Below are 15,192 nucleotides of genomic sequence, written 5' to 3' on the forward strand. Positions count from 1 at the left end.
CATCCAACCAGAATGTTGGAGCTGGAAGCCTCCAGCTGGAGACCAAGGAATAAGAAATCACTTCCAGCTGTCATCTGGGCAAGGTCTTGTGGGAAATCGTCGGTTTCCACATGGTGGGTGACGAGTTTCCAAATAGAGGAACAGCTCTTATTTCCTATTTGGTGGAGGAAATTTGCTGTGGCAATCCAGATCCCTTGCAGTTTTGAGAAACTCGGTCTCAGCTCTCAATGCATCAGACATCAGTGAGGCAAGACGCATCTGGATGGCTCTGGGGCCTGATTTCCTCCCTCCTTATGGGAGATGAGGGACAATCTGGCTCAGCAGGTCTAGTCAGCTCAGGGAAAGGACAGGCTGCTACCGGCTACTGGGTCTGGAGGCTTCCCCTTTCTAACAAGGCCACTAGTGCACCCAGGAAGCTTCCACTACGGTACACAGTTCCTGAGCCTGGAACTATAGTATATAGAGTATCATGGGGAGAGGGGGGCCCTGTCTATTGGATCGCTGGCCGTGGTAAGTGGGGGGATAATGCCACTTCGGGAGGCTAGCACTTGCTGTCTCCTCCTCTTTTATACATTCTCCCTCAATAAATGCTATTTTTTTAAAAGATTTTTATTTATTTATTGAGAGAGAATGATAGAGAGAGAGTATGAAAGGGTTGAGGGTCAGAGGGAGAAGCAGACTCCCTGCTGAGCAGGGAGCCCGATGCGGGACTCGATCCTGGAACTCCAGGATCATGACCTGAGCCGAAGGCAGTTGCTTAACCAACTGAGCCACCCAGGCGCCTAATAAATGCTATTTTTTTTTATGCACACCATGTGTCACTGGTGCTGTGTGTCCTGACGGCGGTCAGAAACTAGATTTTTTTCAGAGGCTTATTTTGCAGATACATTTATTCATACCATGAAGCAAATGGTGCTTACCCAAGTATACAGGGATGGTCTATGTTCCCATCTAATGTAGCCTGCTTAAATTTCTAGCCCGACTGACATTTCATCTGATGTGTAATCCAAGTAAAGCTGGTTCATGATGACCATGAGCAGGCTCAGGACTTGAAGTTTTCAAAGCTTTATTTCTTCTATCAACACATCCCCAGGCTAATTGCTTGTAAATAGGATCAGCTAAGTTTTCCAAAAGTCTAGTCAGAGAAACTGGTCCCAAATCTCATAACTCTACATTTTAAATCTTTCTGATTTGTTACCAGTAACATGGCAAGATTCTTTGGTGTTATTGATTATATTTTTAATAAAATTTATCATTTTCTCCCCAATATAACGGCAGTACTTGTTATTGTAGAGAACTCGGTATATGTAGAAAAGTAAAAAGAGAAAAGTATCCCTGTAATACTCTACTAGATATAATTATCCTTTTCATTTTAATGTACATCCTTCTGGTCTTTTTTTCCCCCTCCCTATGTGCATAGATTTAGTTAGAATAATACTGTGATTAATCTTTTGTAACATGATTCTTTCACTTGACAATCATGTTATGGGCATTTTCCTATGCCATTAAATAGTCTTTAAAAAATAATCTTAAAGGTTGCCTAGTATTCTACCATTTAAATCTTTCTTGAATTTCACATATTTGAAAAAAAGTTTATAAATAATCCATTAAACATTCTTGTATGTAAATCTTGAAACTCATCTAATTACTTCCTTAGATTACGTTCCTACATATAGAATTGTCAGGTGGTGGGTATGAGTATGTCTGAGGCAACCCGATTATTATTTCCCCCTTGTGGCTATTTTCATTGTCTTCCTGGACACTTGAATTTTTTGTTTTTATTTCACAGTTCAAATGCTTAAAAAGAAAATACGTCTCATTGTTGAATGTTCTGCATATTTCCCTAGAATGAAATGTTACCTTTCTTTTTTTTTTTTAAGATTTTATTTATTTATTTATTTGAGAGAAAGAGAGAGAGACAGAGAAACAGCATGAGAGGGGAGAGGGTCAGAGGGAGAAGCAGACTCCCCGCTGAGCCGGGAGCCCGATGTGGGACTCGATCCCAGGACTTCGGGATCATGACCTGAGCTGAAGGCAGTTGCTTAACCAACTGAGCCACCCAGGCGCCCTGAAATGTTACCTTTCAATCAGCAAATTCATTTATTTTCTTTATTTCGGGGAGATTTTCTTTTTTTTTTTTTTTTTAAAGATTTATTTACTGAGACACCTGGGTGGCTCAGTTGTTAAGCATCCGTCTTCGGCTTGGGTCATGGTCCCAGGGTCCTGGGATCGAGCCCCGCATCAGGCTCCCTGCTCTGCTTCTCCTTCTCCCACTCCTCCTGCTTGTGTTGCCTCTCTTGCTGTGTATCTCTCTGTCAAATAAATAAATAAAATCTTTTAAAAAAAAAAGATTTATTTATTTATTTTAGAGAAAGAGAGAGAGTGAGAGAGCAAGCACGAGCAGGGGGAGGGGCAGAGGGAAAGGGAGAAAGAATCTCCAGCAGACTTCCCACTGAGCACAGAGCCCAATGCGGGACTCGATTCCACCACCCTGAGATCGTGACCTGAGCCAAAATCAAGAGCCGGACACCTAACCAACTGAGCCACCCAGGCGCCCCCCATGGAAATTTTCTTGTATAATTCTTATGAGCATCCCTTCTTTCAATAGCGGGCTTCTCTATTTCAAGAACATCAATTATCCTTATATTGGATCATCATCTGTTTTCCACATATATATTCACTTCTTTTTCATTTTCTTCATCTCTTATCCTTTCATCTATATTCCTGTGATTATCCTAAGTATTTCTCTTAGCCATAACCAGATTTTAGCTGATAGCTCTATGAATATTAAAAACATAGGAGAAAAAATATCTATAGCCCTATGAAAATTAAAAATATAAATGAGGACAAAATTACCTACTTCACTTGGTTATGATTACTGATTGTATTCTGGCTCATACCCTCCAGACTTGTATTTGCATATGCAAGTGCTTTTATATATGCCTCCCTTTAAGAAATGCATTCTTTCTAATCTAAGAATTACATTTATGGACTTTATCCCAAGGAACTAATCACACAGCAATGCGGAGAGATTTGTATAAGGATGTTCCCTGCAGCTTAGTTTATAAGAATGAAAACAAGGAAGTAATCTAAATATCTATTAGAAGAGAATTTGTTAGGGGCGCCTGGGTGGCTCAGTCGTTAAGCGTCTGCCTTCGGCTCAGGTCATGATCCCGGGGTCTGGGATCGAGCCCCGCATCGGGCTCTCCGCTCCACGGGAAGCCTCCTTCTTCCTCTCCCACTCCCCTTGCTTGTGTTCCCTCTCTCGCTGTCTCTCTCTCTGTCAAATAAATAAATAAAATCTTTTAAAAAAAAAAAAAGAGAATTTGTTAAACTTTGCTACATTCATATAAATAATACTACACAAATATTAGAAAGGGTATATATACCCATATACATTTGCTTGGGAATATCCCCACAACATATAATTAAGTGAAAAATTTGGCCTCAAAAGAGCATGTGGTGTGATCTCACTCATGCAAAATTATTTATTCTAAGTCTACATGAATATGACTATGTTCCATTCAGTAATAACCCCCAGGGATAGCAGTGGTTACTGAATGGAAGGACCTCAGGTACTTTTGCTTTCTTAGTTTTGGTAAAAAATTTGAAATTTCTATATCTTTGAACAGAGATGGGGAAAATTAAAAACATAGTTTATTTAAGGGGGAAATGTGTGTATGTTAGAAACCTTCTAACAGTACTTATTATATATTATTAAGCAATGAGTCCACTATAAGACATGTGGCTCCATATCCTTAAGCACAGGAAGATGGCTGGTCTGCACAACCCTTAATCTGAACGCTGACACAGTGTCATTACCAGGCCACCATAGCTTGGGATGAGGCACAGGCTTATTAATGGTCACAGGCTTATATGATGTACTCTGTTCACAACATCAATTTGTACAACTCTTCAATGTTTACTATCTATTAAACAGCCATGCCACACAAGCTCATTCCCTGGAGGTTTGTGGCTGAAAGAAATGTTTTTTGAACTCCCTTTGTGCTGTTTATTTTGATCTGAGAACATGACTGCAAGGATAACCTCACTTGCTGCTGTTTTTTTTGTGTTGCAGCACTTCCCACCACTTGCAGAATCTTATTCCTGGCGGCTCTGGAAAACTGGGTTCCAGGTCCCACTCTGCCCCTAAGTAAATGTGAGTGCCTTGGAGGGATCCTGGGTAAATTTCATTTGTAGAGTATGAACCTACTGATCCCTCCCATGTAATGATTTTTCCTTCCTACAGAAGCATAAATTACTAATGAATGGTTGCTTAGTAAGTTAAAATATTGTACCAATCAATCCTTGCTGTTAAATACCATAGTTCAAGGGCCGCCCTATGCCTTTCTCTAAGATGTTTGCATACTTGCACTGAGGTAGAATGAACACTATATGAAAACTCTGGAATGAAAGTCATTTTTCTAGGGCTATGTGTATTTCCCTAATGAATTTAGGGAGAATATTTATGTTTATTATTTATAATGTACCGAGTGCTGTTATGAAATAACACCCTCCTTACCCCTGTTCTATGTACTTCCAGGATGAGAAAGCTGACACTGGGAGGCCACAAAAATTGTCCCATATTAAATGACTTGAGAATGGTAGAGCCAGGATTTGAACCCAGACACAATGGCTCGAGAGCTCACCCTTTTAACACTGTATGAGATGTATCTCTTTTTGTAGGTAAAAAAGCACAGAGGGGTGAGTTGCCCATGGAGTTGCAACCAGTTGCTAGACTCAGGGGAGATATCAGTGAGGGAGACAGGGACAGATTGGGGTGAGACAGAACGACCAGGGCAAGTCCATGCAGTCACCCTCAGAAGTCTTACTTGGATAGGAGTATGCCAAGAGCTTGCCATCCTCAGTTACGCTGGTCTACAATGTCTCCCTGGAGGGCAGGGGTTGGGGGATGCTGGCTGACCACTGCCCTAGTGGGTGGACAGAAGAGCGAAAGTGTGTTCCAACTCCCTCACAACACCTGTCAACTTGGCCCTGTGATGTGTCTATTTGCTGATCTTTGGGCATCAAGCCGTGTGTTTGGGTCACCAGTGCTTAGCCACGCAGCCCCTCAGGACAAGTCTGTTCAGTGCTTAATCGGCAACCAGTCTACCCAGTATTTGATGTCAAGAATGATCTGGGTAAGATGTGTCTGATCCTCATGATGTCATCAGTAGCTGGCATCGCTGGGATCACGGATACACCCACCCAGTGTTCTCCTGGGGTGCGGATGCTGGGGTCTCAGGGCCTCCCTATGTATAAGCAGACGTTGCTAACCTGTTAGTTTGTTGTGGGCATAGGAGATGCAGTCAGTGCTCCACCCACAGGCCTCGGCTTCCTTCACCATTTTTGTGCTTTTGGTGGGGGTGCTTTCATTCCCAACAGCAGCAACTGCATCTCCTTGCTGGAGGACTGCCTCTGGCTGCTGGCCTTTGCTTTGCCTGTTCAAAGAAAGAGCTGGAAGTGTCCCCAAGGGTACTTGGCCCTTGACCAATGACTGACATCCAGGAGTATCCACATTCCAGTCCCTGTGCTCCCAATGGGGACAATTCTGAGGTATGACCTCTCTTGTCCCAGTGATCCCTCAGGACCAAGCCCAAGTTATCTTCTGTGGGATTTGCTGGTTGCTGCATCCTTGTTTGGCCTCCTTTCATTCCAAACCCCCTTCACCTCTACCTTAGTAATTTTTCCTGGGAATGCTTCCTACAAAATCACTTCAAGGCCCTGGGCATGCATTCAAAGTTGAGACCATTTCCAAGTCTGCCCTGGTGTTTACTTTCTGCCAGACTCCCACATCTTCTCTGCACAGTGCAGGCTCTGTCAGTCAGGGGCGTGTGTATGAAAATGCTCTGAAGGTTTCTCTGCATATAAAAGGGAGGCCCAAGATATAAACATAGAACAAAACATGGATGCCTGCATTCTCCACTTTTATTCAACCTGAAATTGGAAATTTTAGCCAGAACAATTAAGCAAGAAAAAGAAAATGAAGTAAAATTATTTCTGTTCCAAGATGACACGATCTTATGTGTAGAAAGCCCAAAGATTACACACACACACTTAAACCAATAAATGCATCTAGCGAAGTTATGGGATACAAAATCAACAGGGAAAACTCAGTTGCTTTTCAATGCACTAACAACAAACAATCCAAAAAAGGAAGTTAAAAAAACAATTTCACTTACAGTAGCCTCAAATAGAAAAAAACACTTCAGGGGCGCCTGGATGGCTCAGTTGGTTAAGCGACTGCCTTCGGCTCAGGTCATGATCTCAGGGTCCTGGGATCGAGCCCCGCATTGGGCTCCCTGCTCGGCGGGAAGCCTGCTTCTCTCTTTCCCACTCCCCCTGCTTGTGTTCCCTCTCTCGCTGTCTCTCTCTCTGTCAAATAAATAAATAAAATCTTTAAAAAAAAAAAAAAGAAAAAGAAAAAAACACTTCAGAACTAACTTAACCAAGATGGAGAAAGACATGTATACTGAAAACTACAAGGTACTGCTAAAAGAAATGTAAAGAAGACACAAATATATGGAAAGACACTCTGTGTTCATGGATTAGAAGACTTAATATTGTTAAAATGGCTGTACTGCCCAAAACCATCTACAGATTCAGTGCAAGCTCTACCAAAATCCCAATGATGTTTCTTGTAGAAACAGAAAACTCCATCCTATTATTCATATAGAATTTCAAGGGACACCAAACAGCCAAAATAATCTTGAAAAAGAACAAAGTTGGAGGACTTGCACTTCCTGACTCTAAAACTCACTACAAAGCTACGGTAATCAAAACATAAAGACGATTGGACGAGAACAGAGAGCCCAGAAATAAACCCTTGCATATATGGTCAAATGATTTTTGACAAGGATGCCAAGACCATTCAATGGAGAATGGACAGTATTTTCAACAAATGGTTCTGGGAAAGCTGGATATTCACATGCAAAAGAATGAACTTGGACTCTTACCTTATATACAAAAGTTAACTCAAAATTGATCAAAGACCTAAATGTAAGGGCTAAAACTATACAACTCTTAAAAGAAAACATAGGAGAAAGTCTTAATGAATTTAGATTTGGCAATGATTTCTTGGATATGACACCAAAAGCACAAGCAACAGAAGAAAAAATAAATTGGACTTCATCAAAATTAAAAACCTGTATGCATTAAAGGACACTGTTAACAGAGTGAAAAAGCAATGCACAGAATTGAAGGGAATATTTGCTAATCACTTATCTCATGAAGGATTAATATCTAGAAAATTAAATAGCTCCTACAACTTAACAACAAAAACCCAAACAACCCAATTCAAAACTGGGCAAAGGACTTGAATAGACATTTCTCTAAAGAAAATATACAGATGCCCAATAAGCCCATGAAAAGATGCTCAACATCACTAATCATTAGAAAAATGCAAATCAAAACTACAATGGGATGCCGCCTCACACCCATTAGGATGGCTATTATCAAAGGTAAAAACAAAGAACAAGTGTTGGCAAGGATGTGAAGAAACTGAAACCCTTGTGCACTGCTAGTGGGAATGTGAAATGGTGCAGTCGCTGTGCAAAACAGTATGGCAGTTCCTCAATAATTAAACAGAGTTACCATATGATCCATCAATCCTTCTTCTGGGTATATACACAAAAGAATTAAAAGCAGAGACTGTAAGAGATATTTGTACTCCCAGGTTCACAGCAGCATTATTCACAATAGCCAAAGGTGGAAACAACTCAAACATCCTTCGACAGATGAATGGACCAACAAAATGTGTACAATAGAAAATTATTCCCCCACACAAAGGAAGGAAATTCTAACATATGCTATAACACTGATGAACCTTGAAGACATCATGCTAAATGAAATAATCCAGACACAAAAGTCCAAATACTTTATGACCCTGCTTATGTGAAGTATCTGGAATAGTCAAACTCGTAGAGACAGAAAGTAGAATAGTAGTTGGAAGGGGCTGGCGGGGGGAGGGAAACTGGGGAGTTAGTGTTTCATGTATACAGAATTTGTTTGACATGATGACAAAGTTCTGGAGGTGGGTGGTGGTGATGGATGCACAACAATGTGAATGTACTTAATGCCACTAAACTGTACACTTAAAAGTGGTTAAAATGGTAAATTTTATGTTATGTATACTTTAACACACACACACACACACGCACGCACGCACACACCAGGGTCAGGTCTGGCCAGGCAAACATGCCAAGAGAAAAGAGACAGCTGAAGTGGTCTCAACAATGAAATGACATGTATTTTGGATTTCTAAACCAGTCTGGGAGATAGGGGGTGGTGGGGGCAGGGCAGAACAGAGGAAGGGAAGGAGACAGTGTCCTACACAGCACAATGGTCTCTGAAAAGCATGAATTGCCAGATGGGCAATTTTTAAAAACTGGAATAGGTATGGGTTTTATCTGCTACTCTATGCTTTGCTGTTTCTCTGTGCCTGTACTACCCAAGACTTCAAAAAAAGTTTTTTAGTCCTCCATAGGTCGTATGAGAAATCAAGGGGGAGAATGAAGGCTTAGCGACTGTGTTCCATGGGTGGGTGAGTACAGAGTAGAGAAGAGGGAACAACCCCAAGAGGCAAACCATGAGTGATATGGAGGCATCAGCAGAAGCAGGAATTGGAGCGAGGAGTTACTAGGAGAGATGTAAGTCCTTTGAGTTTCTTCAGTTACTGGGGCAATACTGGGTTTTCCCCACCATCTCCAGGGAGAGAGCTGGTGCCATTTTTACTGAACAATTAAAGGAGGCTGAGGCCAGGGTTATGCTTGTTGCCCCTTGGAATGGTGGTGCGGTGGACCTGCTACAATGGGCAGGCTCTGGAAACACCGCTCTTGGCCCTGTGTCCTCCTAATTCTGGTGGTAATGTGCTCTTTGCTGGGTGAGAGGGCAGGGCGGATCAGAGCAATCAGATGACTGCTCTAGTGAGAAACGTCTCCTGCTTGGAATTCAAACTGAAACTTCCTGAGTGACGGCATTAAACACTGCTCAGAGAACAATCACGTGTTTAATTACTATTTCTGGCCCATGATTGTATGGGTAACTCTTAGTAGACACTTCTGCAAAATTTTTCTTAACAAATGGGCAAATGCCACAAGATTTTGAGGCTGTTAAGATTATGAATACCTTTAAGAAGATTATAAGCAGTTGAGAGCAAACTATCCCGTAAGCTCCCCATTGTTGGCAAGATCTTGTGCAGAATTTTTCCGTATTAGTCACTGACCGGCATCATTAGAAAAAGGTTCTGAAAATAGCAGAAGTAATTGGCGCAGCTGACATGTTGGCCATGTGTCAGATACAGGGAAAGTTCAGGAAAGAGTATAATATCTCCACGGAAGAGTGTTGGTTAACAAAAAAGCATCTGAGGTCCCAAGGTCTGCAGCTCCTTAAACAGGCATGGGTAATCGGAGAAATTTACCAACACCCCAAAGGTGTTCCATGATTTTATTTCTGGTTGTGCTCAGATGACATATCTGAACCACTTTCCATTGTGTGACTTGGTTTGTACGATGCAGCCATTTTGAAAGATGCATAAGAGACCCTGATGTTGATGTCAGAATGTTGTTTCATCTTTCTGAAGGAGGCCCAACCATCAAAAGTCATAGGTGTTGTTGTCTGTACGTGTCGGTAAGTGGTCGACAGCCGGTGCTTTGGGGTCAGATGCTAAGGGCCAACCCACAGCACTGTGGGCTGATTGTGGACTTGGTGCAGGGTGCGACCTGCTGACACAGAATGTTCCTTCCTCTTCTGGGAAAGCCCTCAGCCAGCCCCAGTCTGGACCTCAGCAACAGTCATTTGGGAGCTGGCATTGGGTTCTTCTATTTAGATGGCTTATTGTCAAATGAGGTAGGAGTGGCAAAAACCTAGGGAAAGGGACCAAGACCGAATTTTCTTGGGAATCTAGAAGTCACATGGAAGCACCAATATGACATGGAATCCATTAAGGCTTGAGTTCTTCTAGGGCAGGACCTCTGACTCATTCTCTCATCACTGTGCCATCAGTGCCCACCACATCCGGAACAGGGTATTTTTGAATGAATGAATTGAAAATTCTACATGAGCGGTTCCTGAACTTGAGAGCAATGTTTCTCAAACCTTAGTGTGCACGGGAATCCCCTGGAGGTCTCGATAAAACACAGATGGCTGGGCTCTGTCCCCAGAGTTTCTGATTCTGGAGGTCTGGGACGGGGCCTGACAATGTGCATCTCTAACAGGTTCCCAGGTGAGGCTGCGTTGTGGGTTAGCTGACCACACTGTGAGCAGCACCGCCTGAAAGTGAGTGAGAAACACCTGGGAAGCTTATTACAGGGGTTGACCCCCTTGCTCCGTGCCTGGGGATTCTGATCCAGTTGGTCTGGGGTGTGGTCCACGAGCCTGCATTTTTTTTTTTAAAGATTTTATTTATTTATTTGACAGAGAGAGAGACAGCGAGAGAGGGAACACAAGCAGGGGGAGTGGGAGAGGGAGAAGCAGGCTTCCCGCCGAGCAGGGAGCCTGATGCGGGGCTCGATCCCAGGACCATAGGATCATGACCTGAGCCGAAGGCAGACACTCAACGACTGAGCCACCCAGGTGCCCCACGAGCCTGCATATTAACAAGCTCTGCAGATTCTGATTCCGGTGGTCTCCAGTCACCTGGTCAGAACCACGGATGGTTCATATCGCTCTCATTGAGAAAGTTATCAGAGTCATCAACTGCCCCTTTGGAAACCAAGTCAGTTGCAAAGCTCAGTGGCAGTCAAGCCTGGCAAGGCACACGCACGAGCTCGAGTGAAAGTGGTGGTGAGGCCAGTGGGCAGGAGCCAGCCTGAGGTGGGGGGCATGACACTGAAGAACCAAATCAGTCCTACAGAACAAAGACTTCGGGTAAAGCTCCCATTTAGACGGCACCTGCAGATGAGACTTAAGGGGCGGGTGGCTCCAAAATGGGGCATGCTGGGTTTGAAAGGACCCTGGCGTCCACGGAGTCCCCCACAAGAGCCCTGAACCCCCCCCCCCCGGGCGGAAGCAGAGATGCCCAGCCCCAGCGTCAGGCTGTCCTGCCTCGCAGGCCTGCTGTGCCAGCAGACACACGCATGCATGCACACGGCACATCTGCTGTGCTTTGTCCATGTCTGCAAGGGGCTGACGGACGGCCCTTTGTGGACGTAGGTGCCACCTCCTTCTGAGAAATTTGCCAGTTATATGGCTTGTGCTGGGTTTCCCAGAGGCAGGGGTTCCTTCTGAGATGAGGACTCCTGTGAAAGTCATTTGTTAGGAGGTATTCCCAGAAAAAAATAGGTAGGGAGGTGAGGTGGGAAGGGAAGGAAGTCAGCAAGCAGGGTCCCACAGAAGGTGGCTTTGGCTCAGTCCCATAGGGCAATCTCTGGAAACAGTGTGGGTCACACTGGAAAGGGAGCTGTGAAGGGTGGCCCTCAGGAGATATAAATTTTCGGGTACTTTTGCTTTGGATCAGGTGCACTGGCAAGGTGGACTCCAGGGTCCCGGGGGGGTTTGCCCACAAAGGGACGCAGGTGCTGGCTGCTGGGAGTAAAAGTGACAGGGAGGGCTGTGCGTGGGCGGGGCTCTGACAAGGTCTGCTGTGTCACCTTGGACAAGTTCCCTATCTCCTCCAAGGCTCAGGCAACTCTTCTCATGGCCTGGTGTGTTCTACTTCTACTTGTACACTTTCTTTCAAGGTTCCAAACTGCTAGAAGGTTCTCATTTATTCTGTGGCCAAATTTCTCTTTGTAACTTCTGCTTACTGGTCTGCCCTCTGTAGCCACAAGGCCACCTTTGTCTCTCCTGCCTTTCAGAAAGTTGCTGACAGCAATCTTTTTTTTTTTCATTTTGTAAAAGAGATTTTATTTACTTATTTATTTGACAGACAGAGACAGCGAGAGAGGGAACACAAGCAGGGGGAGTGGGAGGGGGAGAAGCAGGCTCCCTGTCAATGCGGGGCTCCATTCCAGGACCCTGGAATCATGACCTGAGCTTAACCAACTGAGCCACCCAGGCGCCCTATGTAAAGTATTTTTTATTTTTTAAATTTTTAAATTTTTATTTTTTATAATTTAATTTAATTTTATTATGTTATGTTAGTCACCATACATTAGTTTTTTAAAAATTTTTTATTGTTATGTTAATCACCATACATTACATCATTAGTTTTTGATGTAGTGGTCCATGATTCATTGTTTTCATATAATACCCAGTGCTCCATGCAATACGTGCTCTCCTTAATAACCATCACCAGGCTAACCCATCCTCCCACCCCCCTCCCCTCTAAAACCCTCAGTTTGTTTCTCAGAGTCCATAGTCGCTCATGGTTCGTCTCCCCTTCCGATTCCCCCCCTTCATTTTTCCCTTCCTTCTCCTAATGTCCTCCATGCTATTTCTTATGTTCCACAAATAAGTGAAACCATATGATAATTGACTTTCTCTGCTTGACTTATTTCACTTAGCATAATCTCCTCCAGTCCCATCCATGTTGATGTAAAAGTTGGGTATTCATCCTTTTTGATGGCTGAGTAATACTCCATTGTATATATGGACCACATCTTCTTTATCCATTCATCTGTTGAAGGGCATCTCAGCTCCTTCCACAGTTTGGCTATTGCAGACACTGCTGCTATGAACATTGGGGTGCATATGGCCCTTCTTTTCACTACATCTGTGTCTTTGTGGTAAATACCCAGGAGTGCAATTGCTGGGTCATACGGTAGCTCTATTTTTAATTTTTTGAGGAACCTCCATGCTGTTTTCCAAAGTGGCTGTACCAGCTTGCATTCCCACCAACAGTGTAAGAGAGTTCCCCTTTCTCCACAACCTCTCCAACATTTCTTGTTTCTTGCCCTGTCCATTTTTGCCATTCTAACTGGTGTAAGGTGGTATCTCAATGTGGTTTTGATTTGAATTTCCCTGATGGCTAATGATGATGAACATTTTTTCATGGGTCTATTAGCCATTTGTATGTCTTCTTCGGAGAAGTGTCTGTTCATGTCTTCTGCCCATTTTTTGACTTGATTATTTGTTTTTTGGGTGTTGACCTTGAGAAGTTCTTTATAGATCCTGGATATTAGCCCTTTGTCTATAGTGTCATTTGCAAATATCTTCTCCCATTCTGTGGGTTGCCTCTTTGTTTTGTTGACTGTTTCCTTTGCTGTGCAGAAGCTTTTTATCTCGATGAAGTCCCAAAAGTTCATTTTCCCTTTTGTTTCACTAGCTTTTGGAGATGTATCTTGAAAGAAGTTGCTGTCGCTGATGTCGAAGAGGTTACTGCTTATGTTCTAGGATTTTGATGGATTCCTGTCTCACACTGAGGTCTTTCATCCATTTTGAGTTTATCTTTGTGTATTGTGTTAGAGTGGTCCAGTTTCATTCTTCTGTATATAGCTTCGACAGCAATCATTTATCCACTAGAGGATTCTTTTGTTTTAGCCTAAAATCTTCTCCTCCTTCACCTGCTCCCTATGTGAGAGAAAGAATGTTTCCAGACCCTCCCCTCCTTCTGGCTGGCCTCTTTGGACACTTCCTGATTCATCTGAGAGCCTCTTAAAATGTGGCTCCAGATAGGAAATCAGGGCTTCTGGTTTGACTATTCAATCAAGGGTTTGAGAAACTGTATTGCTTACCAAGTCATCGCATCTCATGCTCCAGTGATCCGCTGTTAATACTATCATCTTGTAGGGGTATGAAAGGGCGAACAAGTCCACAATCTATTTTTGTTAATATGACCAGTCATATGACATGAGGCGGAGGCCACTAATTTTTCCCATCTGTGTCTCTGACCTCTGACCTTTTGGAGCAAGTGGGCTTCCCCACTTCTTTGGAAGATGTTGATATCACACCCAGAACAAGTTGTTACTGAGAGTGGTGATTTCAGGGTGTAGCAGAATTAACAATGCTCTATTACAGTGGTTCTCATACCTTTGAGTGCTTCATATCACTGGAAGGGCTTAGAGAAGCAGATCGCTGGGCCCAACTCTTGGAGCTTCTGATGCAGTAGGTTTGAGGTGGGGCCGAGAATTTACACTTCTTAACAGGTTCCTAGGTGATACCGCAGGAGGACCACTGAGAACCACTACTCTATTACACTTCCTGTGTACTCAGGCTCTGGTATTATGAGTTTTCAGAAAGCTTTAGTCAAGGGAGGGAAAAGGAGGAAAAACTCATATCTGCTGTGTGTACTTACACCAGGAGCAGTCATATATATATATATATAATCTAATTTGAACAGTGCTGTGAGTGTAGAGTCATTATCCTCCTTTTAAAAACAATAAAACGGCACTCAAAGAATTCATGTCACTTGCTTAAAGTCACACGGGGCAGATCCAGAAACAAAGCCCAGGTCTGTCTGACCCCAAAGCTGAGTCCTTCCTCACTGCCATGCTGCTTCTTCAACTGTCGGCTGGGCCAGAACACCAAAGTCACACGTGATTAAAACACACACATACACACACACACACACACACACACATACACACACACACACAAGGCCCCTTGAAACTCTTTTGCTTGAACTGCATATCACAAAGATAAAATTCATGTACACAAAAAGTGGTCTTGGAACAGGGTGAAGATAACACAGGAGTTTTTCTCTACTGCGTGTCTGTTATTGTTTGTCATCATGTTTTCATAATTAGCTAACTTAAATGTGTCCATTTCTAATTATAGGTTCTCTATGGAGGCTGCCAGAAGCCATGCATTGGAAGGAAGCATACTGGGATTGAAAGGAGCCAGTAATGAGAGATGATAAGGAGTTAACCTGCCAAACACTGTATCTTAAATATCAAATAGGCACATTTTAGGGTTTTGTGGTTTTGAGAAAAGGTTCCCAGTGTTATTCCTATACATGACCGTTTTCTTCCTCAAAAGTGCATTCCAATGGATGAGCCTTGCAAACATGCTAAGTCAAAGAAATGAATCACAAAAGATCAGGTATTGTATGAGTGCATTTATATGAAATGCCCAGAAACTGCAGAGATATAAAGTAGATTAGTGCTTGCCTAAGGCGGGGGGCCTGGTGGTACAGAGAAGCCAGTTAAAGGGCACAGGGTTTCTGTATGAGGGGATGAAAATGTCCCCAAATTAGACTCCACTGTTGGCTGCATAACTGTAAATATGCTAAGAACCACTGAACTGTACACTTTAAATTAGTGAGTTGTATGGTATGTGCATCGTATCTCCATAAAGCCGTTACCAAAGATAGCG

The sequence above is a fragment of the Halichoerus grypus genome, chromosome X (assembly GCF_964656455.1).
Source record: "Halichoerus grypus chromosome X, mHalGry1.hap1.1, whole genome shotgun sequence".
Taxonomy (NCBI): domain Eukaryota; kingdom Metazoa; phylum Chordata; class Mammalia; order Carnivora; family Phocidae; genus Halichoerus; species Halichoerus grypus.